We start from the raw sequence: 14,798 nt of genomic DNA on the forward strand, positions 1-14,798 counted from the left end.
AGCTTCCCCCCTAGTAGCTTTTTCAACCTTCTGAAATAAAAAGTTGTCTCCAATGCAGTCCAAGAATTTGTTGGATAGTCTGTGCCCCGCTGTGTTATTTTCCCAACATATATCCGGATAGTTGAAGTCCCCCATCACCACCAAATCTTGGGCTTTGGATGATTTTGTTAGTTGCTTGAAAAAAGCCTCATCCACCTGGTTAGGTGGCCTGTAGTAGACTCCTAGCATGACATCTCCCTTGTTTTTTGCCCCTTTTAGCCTAACCCAGAGACTCTCAACACTTCCGTCTCCTATGTCCATCTCTACCTCAGTCCAAGTGTGTACATTTTTAATATATAAGGCAACACCTCCTCCCTTTTTCCCCGTCTATCCTTCCTGAGCAAGCTGTACCCATCCACACCAACATTCCAATCATGTGTATTATCCCACCAAGTTTCAGTGATGCCAACAATGTCATAATTGTATTTATTTATTAGCACTTCCAGTTCTTCCTGCTTATTCCCCATACTTCTCGCATTTGTATATAGGCATCTAAGATACTGGTTTGATCTTTCCTCCCAGTTTTGTCCTGACTCTCCTTTCTCTCTGCCAATGTAGCCCACACTCCCTCTCGTTTCCGACCCATCTCCCCGGTCTCCATGTTCCCCACTTACTTGTGGGCTTTGCCAGCTGCCAGCTGACAATCTGAACCTTTTATTCAAACAGTTAAACACTCTAGTAAACACATGGGAGCTATTCGTCCAATGAGATTTGGGTGCCTAACTCCCTTAGGTTCCTTTGAAAATCCGAGTCTTTCATACGATGAGGCGTCATCCATATATTTAGAACTAGATCATCATCCCCTTCACAGCCGTGTCTTTTATTCTGGAAAGAATTAAAGCCTCTAGGCTCAGAGTGTAAAAGGTTCCATAACATTTAATATTCTAGTTAAAATTGGATCCCTGCCCCCCAAAGACTTTATTATCTAGGTAAAAAACAGGAGACAACAGATGGGAGATCACAGGGAACAAAGAGATAATATTAGTCAGCATGACGGGCACTGGTCTCCGCAAACCACTGGTCTAACTGTTCTTTCTCTCTCCATCTCCCACCTCTACACAGACTCACAAACACACACAGACACGTGTCCTAGCGCAGTGTGCAGGGAAGGGTGAGCTGGAGTGTGTGTGTGGGTGGGGGCAGGTGGGGGCGGGGGGCTAATCGCCCTTTCACTGAATTTCCGTAGTAGGTGGTTGCTCCACTAATTGCTGATACCCACCACAGCCCCTGCCCGGGTCCCACCCTGACAGATCCAGTTAATTCAGTGGCTGTCTATGTTGAACCCTGAGGTGGTACAGGTCAGTCTGAGGGAGTCGCTGGGCTTTTTCACATCCCCTCCAGACTCCAGCAGCTGGACTTGTGACAGGACACCTGGGAATAAACGCGTGTTAAAATCGTGTCAGTGTGAATTGCCAACAACACAACATTCCGCTGACTCACTTATCCACACAGGGGAGAAAATACCTTCCAAAGCGGCTGCAACGGAAGCTAAATGGAGCCAAAGACTCATTATCGCAGGTGTGGGAGGGGAAAGGTCTCTGGTGGACTGGCTGGTAACTGCACAGACACAGAGGGCTGCGGATTCTCTCCGGGTGCAGCCCTGCAGAGAGAGATTTAAACAGGAAACGCTCACCGTTATTTGCGAATCCCCCTCCTTATACCAGACAAAGCTCCTTCCCAGGGGATGAGTTGATGATTCCCTTGTCACTGGGCTAGACGGACCATTGGTCGGACCCAGTCTGGCCGTTCTTCAGTTCTCATGATCTCACGTCTTGGTCTGAGGAGCCAAGAGTAGGAGATTCATAGATTCATAGATTCATAGATTATAGGACTGGAAGGGACCTCGAGAGGTCATCGAGTCCAGTCCCCTGCCCGCATGGCAGGACCAAATACTGTCTAGACCATCCCTGATAGACATTTATCTAACCTACTCTTAAATATCTCCAGAGATGGAGATTCCACAACCTCCCTAGGCAATTTGTTCCAGTGTTTAACCACCCTAACAGTTAGGAACTTTTTCCTAATGTCCAACCTAGACCTCCCTTGCTGCAGTTTAAACCCATTGTTTCTGGTTCTATCCTTAGAGGCTAAGGTGAACAAGTTCTCTCCCTCCTCCTTATGACACCCTTTTAGATACCTGAAAACTGCTATTATGTCCCCTCTCAGTCTTCTCTTTTCCAAACTAAACAAACCCAATTCTTTCAGCCTTCCTTCACAGGACATGTTCTCAAGACCTTTAATCATTCTTGTTGCTCTTCTTTGGACCCTTTCCAATTTCTCCACATCTTTTTTAAAATGCGGCGCCCAGAACTGGACACAATACTCCAGCTGAGGCCTAACCAGAGCAGAGTAGAGCGGAAGAATGACTTCTCGTGTCTTGCTCACAACACACCTGTTAATACATCCCAGAATCATGTTTGCTTTTTTTGCAACAGCATCACACTGTTGACTCATATTTAGCTTGTGGTCCACTATAACCCCTAGGTCCCTTTCTGCCGTACACCTTCCTAGACAGTCTTTTCCCATTCTGTATGTGTGCAATTGATTTTTCCTTCCTAAGTGGAGCACTTTGCATTTGTCTTTGTTAAACTTCATCCTGTTTAACTCAGACCATTTCTCCAATTTGTCCAGATCATTTTGAATTATGACCCTGTCCTCCAAAGTAGTTGCAATCCCTCCCAGTTTGGTATCATCCGCAAACATAATAAGCGTACTTTCTATGCCAATATCTAAGTCGTTGATGTATTGTATTTGCCTAGTTTATCGATAAGAATATCATGCGAGACCGTATCAAATGCCTTACTAAAGTCTAGGTATACCACATCCACCGCTTCTCCCTTATCCACAAGGCTCGTTATCCTATCAAAGAAAGCTATCAGAGAGAGACTCGTTACTGGAGAAAAAAGGATGGGAAAAGCTTTGAAATCCTTGAGGGTTTAACAGACTCTGGGCCTTGGCTGTTGCCTCGGCAACTTGCTAGATGGCGTATGCTCGGCCTACAGGCCCAGCCCTGACACCCCTGAAGCGGACACGACTCTCCTCTTCGCAGTCAGGGAAATGTCTGTAATTGCTGTCCGGGTTTGACAGCACGGAAAGGAACCTGCCCTGCTCTGCCAGGCTTTCTGCGCTCTCACCTCCCCACATGTCCCATGACAGGCAAGAACCGGTATTGGAAAGGTGTTTGTTGGTGTCCGGTTCTCAGAAAAAAAAAAGTCGAGAGTCCTCGTCTTCCTGCTTCCCCCGCCCCCAGACATCCCCTTCTGTGTTTCTGATATTGTTTTGAAAGCGCGGATTCCATATTTTCACTGCATGTACAGCGTTCTGTTCCTGCATGTCATGTGTGGGGCGCATCAGTCCGAGACCAGATCTATCGAAAGGGGAATGAGGGTCCCCATGCGAGCAGCCAGCAGACAAGGCCTCCAGCCCTGCGCTCTCTGACCCAATGAACCCTGACACCTCCCTTATGGGGCTGTGGCTTCTCTCTGCATGATCCCAATAAGCCCTAACAGACTTCCTCCCGGTACCCTTACTAGCCCACTGCCCTCAGTGCCAACCTTTGGGAGCTTCCTGTAATTAAGAGCAGCCGGTCCCCGGTTACTATGTTAAATAGCTGGATCTTTACCTCCCCCTGGGACAGCAGCAGAAATTCTGGACTGTGATTGCAGATGTGAGGTGGGCTCCTTTAGCCACGAGGCCTCTTTGAAACTCCCAGCCCTGCTAGGAGCTGAGTGGTCTCTGCCAGGCCCCCTGACAGACAGGGGCAAAGGGGGCAATTGCCCAGGGGCCTCTCAGCCCAGTGCGGGCACTCAGGTCAGTGGGGACAGTCACCTGACTAAAGGTCCTAAGATCGGGGTCATTGGAACTGGTCAGAGAGAGACTGAGGCACTGGGAGAAGCAGACGTGGATTGGAGAGAGATGGGGGCAGGAAAGACACAGAACGCGACTCCCACTAAATAAGATAGACCTAATCCTTCTGTATCGGGGGGTAGCCGTGTTAGTCTGTATCCACAAAAACAACCAGGAGTCCGGTGGCGCCTTAAAGACTAACAGATTTATTGGGGCATAAGCTTTTGTGGGCAAAAATCCCATCTCTTCAGATACAGATACACCGACAGGGAGAGGGGGGTACCCCGGAGATAGATTCTGGCCCTTCTCTCCGCCACACTCAAAGAAACTGAGTTCACTCCAGGAAATAATTGGAGTGATTTATAAGAAGGGAGATATGTAAATAGCGGTGAGAGTTTCCTGTTTAAAGCTGTCTCTCTCACTTCCACGGCTGCACCTGGACAGACAATCTGCAGCCTCTGTCTCTGGGCAGTCACCAGACAACCCCCTGAAAACTCTCCTCTCCAAACACAGGGACAATGAGACTTTGGTTGTATCTCGTTCTCATTGCAGCAGCGTTTGAAGGTATTTTCTCCCTTGCCATGTGTTGGATAGTCAGGGGATCGTTATTCTGTTTCCCTACATACTCATGTTCCCCGTAATTCATCTTTATCCCCAGGTGTCCGGTCCCAGGTGCACCTGGTGGAGTCTGGAGGGGATGTGAAAAAGCCCGGAGACTCTCTCCGCCTCTCCTGCAAAGCCTCCGGCTTCACCTTCAGCAGCTACTACATGGGCTGGGTCCGTCAGGCTCCCGGGAAGGGACTGGAGTGGCTCACCTGGATTCACGGCTCTAGCATATACTACAGTGACTCCATGAAAGGACGATTCACCATCTCCAGAGATGACCCCAACAGTCTGCTGTACCTGCAAATGACCGGCCTGAAGCCCGAGGACACCGCCCGCTATTACTGTGCGAGGGACACAGTGAGGGGAATCCGGGTACTGCTAATACAAAAACTCAAGCTGCAGAATCTTCTTTCTGCCATGCGCCATGTGGGGGGGCAGCACTTCCACAAACCATCCAGCCCTGGGCCCAGGAACGGGATCTAGAACCAGAGCGAAAAAACCTCTCTCGTCAGGTTTGAGATCTCTGTATTGATATACGATCACGTGTCCATAAAAACTGCAACAACTTTACTACTCACATGCTTACACTGGCGCTCATCAGACACTGAAGTAAAACTGCAGACTGCACAAGAGAAATATTTGGGGAACCAATTGTTCAGTGTGAGAATCAGAACTTGGGCTTCCAAAGCCGCCTAAAAGTGATGACTGTGCAAATGCTTTTTTTGTTTGTTGGGGGATGGGTAGAATTGCTCTCAAATCCCCCTGAAAAACAATAAGATGCCAGTGTCGATCTAACACACACTTCAAAGGGTACATCAGGCTCCAAACACCTCTAGACTCAACAGAAAAACAGATTTTTCCCCCGATTCTTCCCTTTTCACTTCTCTCTAAGGGCCTGACCCACAGTCCGCTAACGCCAGAGGTGGGTCTTTCCATTCACTTCACTTCTTTCCACACAACAGACGGTAGCTCAGCCCTTACACCTGGAGGGATGGGAGGGGATTCAAGGGAGCTCTTGGTGAACCTGTATGGTCAGATGGCCTCGCACTCGCTGGGTGCTGCCCAGACTCAGAGTTCGCACCAGTCCGACTCCCTCCCTTAGAGCCACTGGCCAAATAACTCCAAGCATTCAGGGAAAGGGTTTGTGTCTCCTATAAGTGGGAGATATTCAAATAGGGGTGAAAGTTTCCTGTTTAAATCTGTCCCTCTCTGCCCAGGCTGCAGCCAGAGACAATCTGCAGCCCTCTGGTGTCTATGCAGTTACCAGCCAAACCCACCAGATAAGTATCCCCTCCAAAACCAGGAAAAATGAGACTTTGAATCCATTTTGTTCTCGTTGTAGCAGCTCTGGAAGGTATGTTCTCCCCTGAGTGCCCTGAAGAATATTGAGTTGCTGAATATAACATCAATATGCTTTAAAGTGCCTTTATTTACAGGTGGCCGGCCCCAGGTCCAGCTGGTGGGGTCTGGAGGGGGAGTGGAAAAGTCATCTTTGGAGACTACTGGATAAGCTGGGTCTGTCAGGTTCCTGGCAAGGGCCTGGAGTGGATCTAAACAAATATGTGGAGATATACCTATCTCCTAGAACTGGAAGGGACCCTGAAAAGTAATTTAGTCCAGCCACCTGCCTTCACTAGCAGGACCAAGTACTGATTTTTGCCCCAGATCCCTAGTGCCCCCTCAAGGATTGAATTCACAACCTGGGGTTTAGCAAGCCCATGCTCAAACCACTGAGCTATCCCTCCCCCCAGCCTTGTATAAGCTACTGGGCTGGCAGTATTGTACATTACGCCAGCTCGATCCAAGGCCGATTCACCATCTCCAGGGACAATCCCAACAACCTGCTGTATCTGCAAACGAGCGACCTGGAACTCCAGGACACTGCCCTGTATTACTGTGTGTGACGAAGTGGGACTGTTCTTAATGTTTTCCTCAGTTTCCCCTATGCAGTTCTTAAGTATGCTCAGCCTGTTGCCGGTCTGGGGTTCCAGCCATTGGCTCTTGCCAGACGGGGTCTCTGCTCCTGGCTCTGCTCAGCCCACTACCGGCCTGGGGTTCCCTTCACCCAGGCCGGGTTCCCTTCCGGCCTGGGGTTCCCTTCACCCAGGCTGGCAGCGGGCTGAGCGGGGCCGGTGGCCGGGACCTTGGCGTGCCATTAAAAATCGGCTCGCGTGCCATCTTTGGCACACGTGCCGTAGGTTGCCGACCCCCGTTCTACAAAGTCCTTCATTTGTGGTGTGAGGAGAGTCTGAGATATTTAAGTGCCTACAGAGGCAGATAGGAGCCTGGAAACGGAGTTTTAAAGGTATTTAGGTGCCTAAAGAGGCAGATAGGGGCCTTTGTAAACTCCATTAGAAACCTATGTGAGTTAGCTGCCTAATTGCCATTGCCATTAAAAAAAAGTAAGAGAAATTAAATATTCCGAGGTAGAGAATCACCTTTGCAGCGTGTTGATCTAGACTTGTTCATTTGGTCAGAGGGGACGAGGCATTGGACAGCTTTTTCTCACACACCACTGCCTACCTTTAGACCACCTTTACCGCAACTTTGGCTAATAAGTTTTTCTGTCCCACCTTGACTGCATGCTTTCTTTGCACAAAGCAGCTTTCCCCTGTGCCAGCGATTCAACTGCACTGTTTAAAACCACAAAGTCTTCTTATGCCAAGTAACTCCCTCCCCCTTAGATATGCTGTACGCTAGGTCTGAAAGTATGAGAACTGGGATTCTAGACTCTTTCCAAAGAGAGAAGGAGGAGGATCCGTGCCCCAGGTAACATACAATGTAGAAATAGACAGACAAGTTAACAAACAGAGGGTGGGTAGAGGAAAGATTTGCAACCAGCATGGAGTTGTATTAACAAATGTTATAGAAATACGGTAACAGCATTATAGTGAGATTGGGTTCAATTTCACCACTTCATACTTCCTCTTGAAACATTAACCTGGTAGGTTCAGGGTAATGTTGCTGGGACTGCAATTAAGGATTTGTGTTACACTGTTGGAGGAAGAAAGAAGATCCCTGTGAGGTAGCAGTGTGAGATATCAGACTTGACTACCCTTATCCGGATTGAAACAATTGTTTTCTTTGTGGAATCTTATGCATTAGGTGAATTGTCTTTGTATAATGGAGATCTGCCTACCAGACTACAAGTGCATTAGCAGTGCAAACCATGCTATGCTGCCAGAAACCAAAGGGATTCTTCTGATAGAAGAAGAAGAAGATGGAAAGTTGACCAGCGAAGCATTTCAGAGCGAGGCTTGCTGCACTTCCAAGGAAGCATTCACCCACATGGGCAGCTCCAAGTAACAGCTCATTTCTCTGGACTACAATTCTGAGAAGTGTTGAATCCCCTCAGAGCTACAGGGACAGTTTATGTAAAGAGGTTTAGCATGGTGACTGGGATATACATACACACACACAGTGATACAGACACCATAGAGCCCTGCACAAAAACCTTGAATATAACAAGCACATTTTTTCTCAGGCAAACGTCTCGCCCTTGGGTTTTTTGCCATTTTCAGAGGAAGTTACATAAAAAGACAAGAGAAAGGGCCAGGAAATGTTTGTCAATGTTTTTGTAAAAAAAAAAAAAATCTTAATTATGATTGACTCTTGTCCCACATACGGCATGTTGCCGTTCTTTGGGACCCCTAATCAATCCTCCTCAACCCACTGGCAGATCTTGGCTTTGAGGAACAGAATTTGTTTCTGAAAGCAGGAAATTTTGGGAGTCAAGCATCAAAATTCTTCTGTAAGGCCCTGATCCTACAGAAACTGAGCACGTGTTTCAGTTTACACATTGGAACAGACCCACTGAAATGTTAATAGGGCTATCCAGCGGGACAGATCCTCAGCTGGTGTAAATCTTCATATTGGCTTCAAAGGTGCCAGGACCCTTTACACCAACTGAGAATCTGCCTCAGGGTGGAGGAAGTTGAGCATGTTTGTAAGTCTTTGCAGGACCAAGGATTCCATATTTTAATTATAAAGGCTCGAAGAGACAACAAAAATCATGCCTCTTTGAGCTAATTTTCTTGTTCTGCAGCTAAAATATAAATCACCTTTTGCATGGAAAAGGTTTTTGATTTAGCACAAGATTACAGCAGAAACTGGAGAAGAATAATTAATCTAACCCAGACTCAGACTAAAATAAATACACCCTAGCAGTTGTTTCAATTTTCTCTAGAGAGGTTCTTGCACAGCTGTATAGCACTGTGGACTCCGATGCTGTCTTTAAAGGGACCAAAGTCTCTCTAATACCAAGTAAGTGACTTAACCTTAATGCTCAGGAAAGGGTGTTTGAAAACTTTACATTTAAGAAAAAGTAATTTATTAAAGATTTTTGAAGGCACATTGAAGGTGAGATTAAAAATAACCCTGTGACTATGCAGGGATTCTTATTGTCTGTGCTGGTAGTGGTGGTTTTTAGCAATGCACACTTCGGATCCAGAGACAATAGGTCCTTCTGGAAATGTGTGTGTATAAATTCCCAGCTTCTGTCTGACTTTCAGTGACAGTTGGACATTCCTTCTTTCTAGCAGAGAGAAATTACATGAAAAATATAGTTAAAATAGTCATGTGGTGTTCTGCAATTTTAATTCATTTTTCCATTGCAATCTTCTAAAAATATTCTATTGAAAGGTTTCAACATTCATATTAAGTTCATACAAAAACTTATTGTTAAAGTAGTTTTATAATTGCAGAAAAAAACTTTCAAAAGTTAGCAAATGCCAGAATTAAGGTTGTTTGGGCAAAATTAACTCTTTCTCCTTATGCTACAACTTCTAGTGAAATGATCACATGCTATTTTCCCCTACAACTCCCATTTTTCAGTTCCTATTATTATTATTACTAAAATCCTGGCTTCAAATGAGACTTAAGGAGCTCAGTCTATTCAGTTTATCAAAGTCTAGATTAAAAGAGGACTATATCATGTACTTATCAAATAGGTACTCTCTAGGTACCCACATACAGCAAAGATCATTGCTTTTAAGGCAAGAAGGGACCATTATGATAATCATTTGATTAAATTTCAACCACGATATTAACTTTTCAGGAGATCAAACACCTTCCAAGCCCTCCATCTGCATTATGGAGTCAGAAAATGAGAGCATTGCTGCTTGCCTGGCGAAAGATTTCTACCCTAAAGAGCTGAATTCTAACAGTGAAATTATATATGAAGCAACAGCCCCGATCCTCACATCTAGTGGGAAATACAGTGCTGTCAAAATTGTCAAGTTCTCTTCAACTGAACTAGTGTCTTGCTACGTTCAACGTAACGGCAAAATTATTAAGAAAACCCAAACAGCTGAGAAGCCGCCAGGTATATTTTCAGGCTAAGGCTCAATAAGATAATACACCTTTGAGATTAATTCAGTTTTTACTTATCATATAGGATCACAGGGGAAGTTGGAATGGATTAGTGCGTTCATCTAGTCCAGTATTCTGTCTCCAGCTGTTTCAAAGGAAATTGCAAGAAATCCTACATAAAATGTTTATTTAAGAAAATGTTTTGTGCCACTATTCAAGGACTCATATACTTCCAAAAAGGGCAGACTCTCTTTGACTTCACAGCACTATGGTCCAGGCTAGAACTGTGCCCAGGGTGAACTTCTGACAAGTCTCTCTCTCTCTCTCTCTGTGCGTGTGTGTATATATATATATATATATATATATATAATTGTTATATTTGGCTTTGTGCAAATATGAATTTTCATGGGCAAACTACAGCATTGTTTCATATTTTATAGATCCGAATGAGGAGAAAAACACAAAGACACTATCCACTGCCCTGCTGGGTTTGGAAATTGTGCTTGCAAAGAGCATCGTCTTTAATGTTCTCATGATTGCAAGATTAGTCTCTGAGGTACGTGATACTTTGCGGTGCAGACCGGGCTCTGGCATTTTTATCACAATGTCGGCTAATAGCGCCTAGGGCAGGTTTTTTAACATACTAGTAAAAATGTAGCTGGAGCCTAAGTCCTGCCTACACTGGCAGGAAGAGAAGAGGTAGAATGAGAAGAATTGTTTTGTGGTTAGGGGCTTGGGCTCCATTCCCGGCTTTACAATGTTCTGTGCAGGGGCACCACCAGCTTTTTTGCCTAGGCAGCGGAAGGTCCCACCCCCGAAATGCCGCCCCCGACAGAGGCGGCGGAAGATCCGGCCGCCGCGGTCGCCGCCCCCCAAATGTTAGCGCCCCAGGCAACTGCCTAGGTCGCCTAATGGGTGCGCCGGCCCTGGTTCTGTGTCGGCTTGAGCAACTCCCACAGGTTCTCTAGAATGTTCTGCCTTTAGTCTCTCTCTGTCTTGGGTGTCCATCTGTAGGTGGGAATAACAGCATTCCCCTACCTCACAGAGGGCTTGGGAGGAGAAATACATAAAAGTTCTCAGCCATTACTGTTGGAGGCTGTATAAGTACCGTAGGTTGACAGCATGCACACAGTTGTACCATTAGTCAGGAAATGGTGGTTTGCAGTGTTGTAGTAGCCGCGTTGGTTTCAGGATATTAGAGAGACCAGGTGGATGAGGTAAAATCTTTTGTTGGACCAACTTCTGCTGGTGAAAGAGACAAGCTTTCAAGCTACACAGAGCTCTTCTTCAGGTCTCTTTCTCCAACAGAAGTTGGTCCAATAGAAGATATTACCTCACCCACCTTGTCTCTATGAAATAATAGGACATTTCTCAGAATGGTTGTGTAATCAGAGATCTCCTGTCTCTCGTGTGGAAGTTTATATTTATTAGTATTGCACTAGTGCCTAGTATAGGGCCAGCTGAGGTGAGGGATCCATTATTCTGGGCACTGCTCAGACACAGGATGAGAGACGGTCCCTGCCTATTGCTGACAACTGAAATAAAGAAAACAGATAAAAGGATCAATATACCCACTTCTCCCAGGGTCCTGGTGGATTCTCCATCACTGAAAATTTTTAAACCGAGATTGCAAGCTTTTCTAGAAGATCTACTCTAGGAGTTATTGTGAGGCCGTTTTCTGGCCTGTGTGACACAAGTCAGACTAGAGGATCACAATGCTCCCTTCTGGCCTTGGAATCTGTGAATCTCTTGTTCTGTAATTGATTCACATGTGAAACTCTCACAGATGTCACTATAACTTCAGCACCTCTATGGTTAATATGCAATTGGGATTTGCCATGTGGAAAAGACCAGATAGTTTTGCTGTAATAAAATAAATGAACATAATAATTAATAACAATGTCATTGTTGTTGTTCTAGGTTCGCAAGAAGGAGCGAGGAAGGACCTGAGAAATAAAGCAAAATTTCTGTCATCTTTGTTTACATTAATTATATCCACTGCTTTTGATACTGACAATTAGTCTGCATTTATTGTTGCTGTGAATAGATTTGTAACAAGCTAATTTTGCTTAAAGAATTGTAAAGTTACAATAGTGACTTCAGCATTAAGACGGGAGGAGAGTTTCTATTTTAAAGTTTATTTTGTATTCCCTCAAAACTTTCCCTGCCCCTTGGAAAAAAATCCTATCTTTAGTGCAAACCTCCCATGTTTCTTAGGCAGAATAGGATGTTTGCCAACTAAATTATACTGATTGTACAAGAATTTTTGAAATAGTAGACTTAGAAAGATGATGGGCTTTTTAAAAATGTCATCTAACTTTTTTGAATTCACGTATTTTCCTTGCCTATTTTTAAATGATAGCAATGTGTTGTGTTTTGGTGCATGTTGCTTACACAATAAAAACATGTTGCCCAATAAGAGTTGTTTCTTTTAACAATATTGAATGATTTGAACCTATCAAGGCAGAGAGGCTTCTCTCTCCAGAGGTGCTAGCTCCCATCCAGCTCCATGTTGTGGGAGAGACTGGTTCGGGGGGGCAGGGAATGGAATATGGGCCTTTCCTCTCTAGGGGCGCCAGCTGTCATCTCGCCCCAAGGCAGGGAGACTGGCTGGCTCCGGGGGTGGGGAATGAAATACAAGACCTTTCCCAGCTCAGGGTGTTGGTTCTGATTTCATCTCAGGTCAGAGAGATTGGCTGGGGTGAGTGAATAGGCTACAGGGTCTCTCTCTTTTAGGACATACCAGTCTGGCTGCACACTGCAGGGACTAGATGTGGGGCAAAGGTGGGAGTGAGGGAATGGGATTTGGAGACTATTTCAAAAAATGAATATAAAGAAATGTGTTAGTTTCTCCTTCTGCTCCATGAATAAAATGATGCTTCTGCTCTCTAAACCAGCGTCCATGAAACTCAGAGTGTTATGCAAATTGTGTCACTAACGGAAGGAAATTAATAAAATAAAAAGATTCATGGATATTAGAAAAAAACACGCCTGGAAAGGCACTGGAATGGGTATCAACCATTAGCTATTGGGCCAGAGATACAAAACATTACGCTGCTTCAGTGAAAGGCCGATTCACCATCTCCAGGGACAATCCCAACAACTTGTTGTACTTGCATATGACTAACCTTAGACCCGAGGATGCTGATGAGTATTACTGTGGTTGGACACAGTGTGCAGAAGGCACTTGGAGCTCTAGTTCCTTGGCCACATGTATCATGTCCTTTTTCTGGTGGCTTGGCCACAAAAGGAGGACAAGAGCTCACTACTGCTACCATCTGAGGGAGTTGCTGGGTTGAGATCAGCTGGTAGAAGGAGGCAATAGCCTGAGAATCTGGGACTTCAAGCCCCTAGAGTGACCTCTTACCTTTATAGACCCCCCCCCCCCCCATCATACACAGCTATTTTAAAGTTCAGCGTGATAGTACAGAGACCCCTTTTCGACCCTTCACATCACAAGAGAAAGCCTGCAGCATTTGTCATTAACTATTTATTTCTCCTCTCCTGGCTCCCAAACTGCTTCTCCTCCCTACTGCCGCCAGCCACCTTCGAGTTCTCCCTCTTCTCTCCCCGGCTCTGCTCACTTGATTGCAGCAGCTCAGCGGATGGTCCAGCTTTACTCCTTCACTTCCCTTCTTCTTCCCTTCTTTGGGGGGCTGCATTCGCCATTGAGCAGGCTGATGGGAATCCCTGAGTGCTCGGCCTAGGCCAGGGGTCTCCAACACGCGGCCTGCGGGGCTATTTCTCTGGGTAAACGGCTCCAGGCCAGAGCTCAATGCCGTCCTGCACCCTAACCCCCTGCCATGAGCCCGCTGCCTGCACCCCAACCCTCAGCCACACCTCGCACTCCCTCCTGCACCCCACCCCCAACCCTGAGCCTCCCACCTGCACCCCACACCCCAACCCCCTGCCACACCTCGCACTCCCTCCTGCACCCCACACCCCAACCCCCTGCCACACCTCACACTCTCTCCTGCACCCCACACCCCAACCCTCTGCCACACCTCGCACTCCCTCCTGCACCCCACACCCCAACCCCCTGCCATGAGCCCCCTGCCTGCACCCCAACCCCCTGCCACACCTCGCACTCCAACCTGCACCCCACCCCCAACCCCCTACCCTGAGCCTCCTGTCTGCACCCCACAGCCCAACCCCCTGCCCTGAGCCTCCTGCCTGCACCCCAACCCCCTGCCACACCTCGCACTCCCTCCTGCACCCCACACCCCAAGCCCCTGCCCTGAGCCTCCTGCCAGCACCTCAACCCCGTACTGCACCTCAACTTTCTATCCTGAGCCCCCTTCTGCATCCCCCACCTCTTCTGCACCCCAACCTCCTTCCCTGAGCCCCCTGTCTGAACCCCAACTCTCTGCCACACTTCACACTCCCTCCTACACCCCACCCCCAATCCCCTGCCCTGAGCCTCGTGCCTGCACCCCAACCCTCTGCCACACCTCGCACTCCCTCCTGCACCCCAACTCCCTGCCCTGAGCCCCCTGCAGCTCAACTCCTGCCCTGAGCCCTCCCGCACCCCTTCTGCCCCCTCTGGGCCAATGAACTAGTCCTCAGGCGGCCGTCATGGTCATTTGAGTTTGAGACCCTGGTCTAGACTCACAGGCCCAGCAGCTAAAGCCAAGCCCCACTGAGAGCAGGGGGAGATTAGCCTGGAGTGTCAGGAGTGGAGGCTTGGCCCATGGGGACCGGCACTGCCGCTGCTGCCACCTTCATGGTGAATCCTCCAACGCCTCGCCAAAGGGCTCTTCCCCATTCTGCAAACTGGCCTCACGGGCTGACTGTCTAGGAGAACAGAAACCCTTTGTTAGAGCCGGAGAGGCTCTTGCCACGGCTCCCTGAGGGTCACAGTCAAACACCTGCGAGTCTCTAGGAGGCTCTCAAGCAGTTCCCTGCTCAGGCACTTGGCACCCACTAGCAATGGTCTCGGACAGCGGCATTGCCAAGGGGAGCTCAGCAGAGGGTCCCTTCTATGGCTTCCTGAGTGG

The 14,798-nt window shown here is 47.2% G+C and overlaps 1 long non-coding RNA gene across 1 annotated transcript; it reads left to right on the plus strand.

The window, feature by feature from the left end:
* Positions 1 to 9,649: 9,649 nt before the first annotated feature.
* Positions 9,650 to 12,107, plus strand: LOC135975201 (uncharacterized). Its single transcript, XR_010592146.1, has 3 exons — positions 9,650 to 9,814; positions 10,242 to 10,357; positions 11,722 to 12,107. It is a non-coding gene; the product is annotated as an uncharacterized LOC135975201 (long non-coding RNA).
* Positions 12,108 to 14,798: the final 2,691 nt, after the last annotated feature.

The sequence above is a fragment of the Chrysemys picta genome, chromosome 13, assembly GCF_011386835.1.
Source record: "Chrysemys picta bellii isolate R12L10 chromosome 13, ASM1138683v2, whole genome shotgun sequence".
In the NCBI taxonomy this organism is placed as follows: Eukaryota; Metazoa; Chordata; order Testudines; family Emydidae; genus Chrysemys; species Chrysemys picta.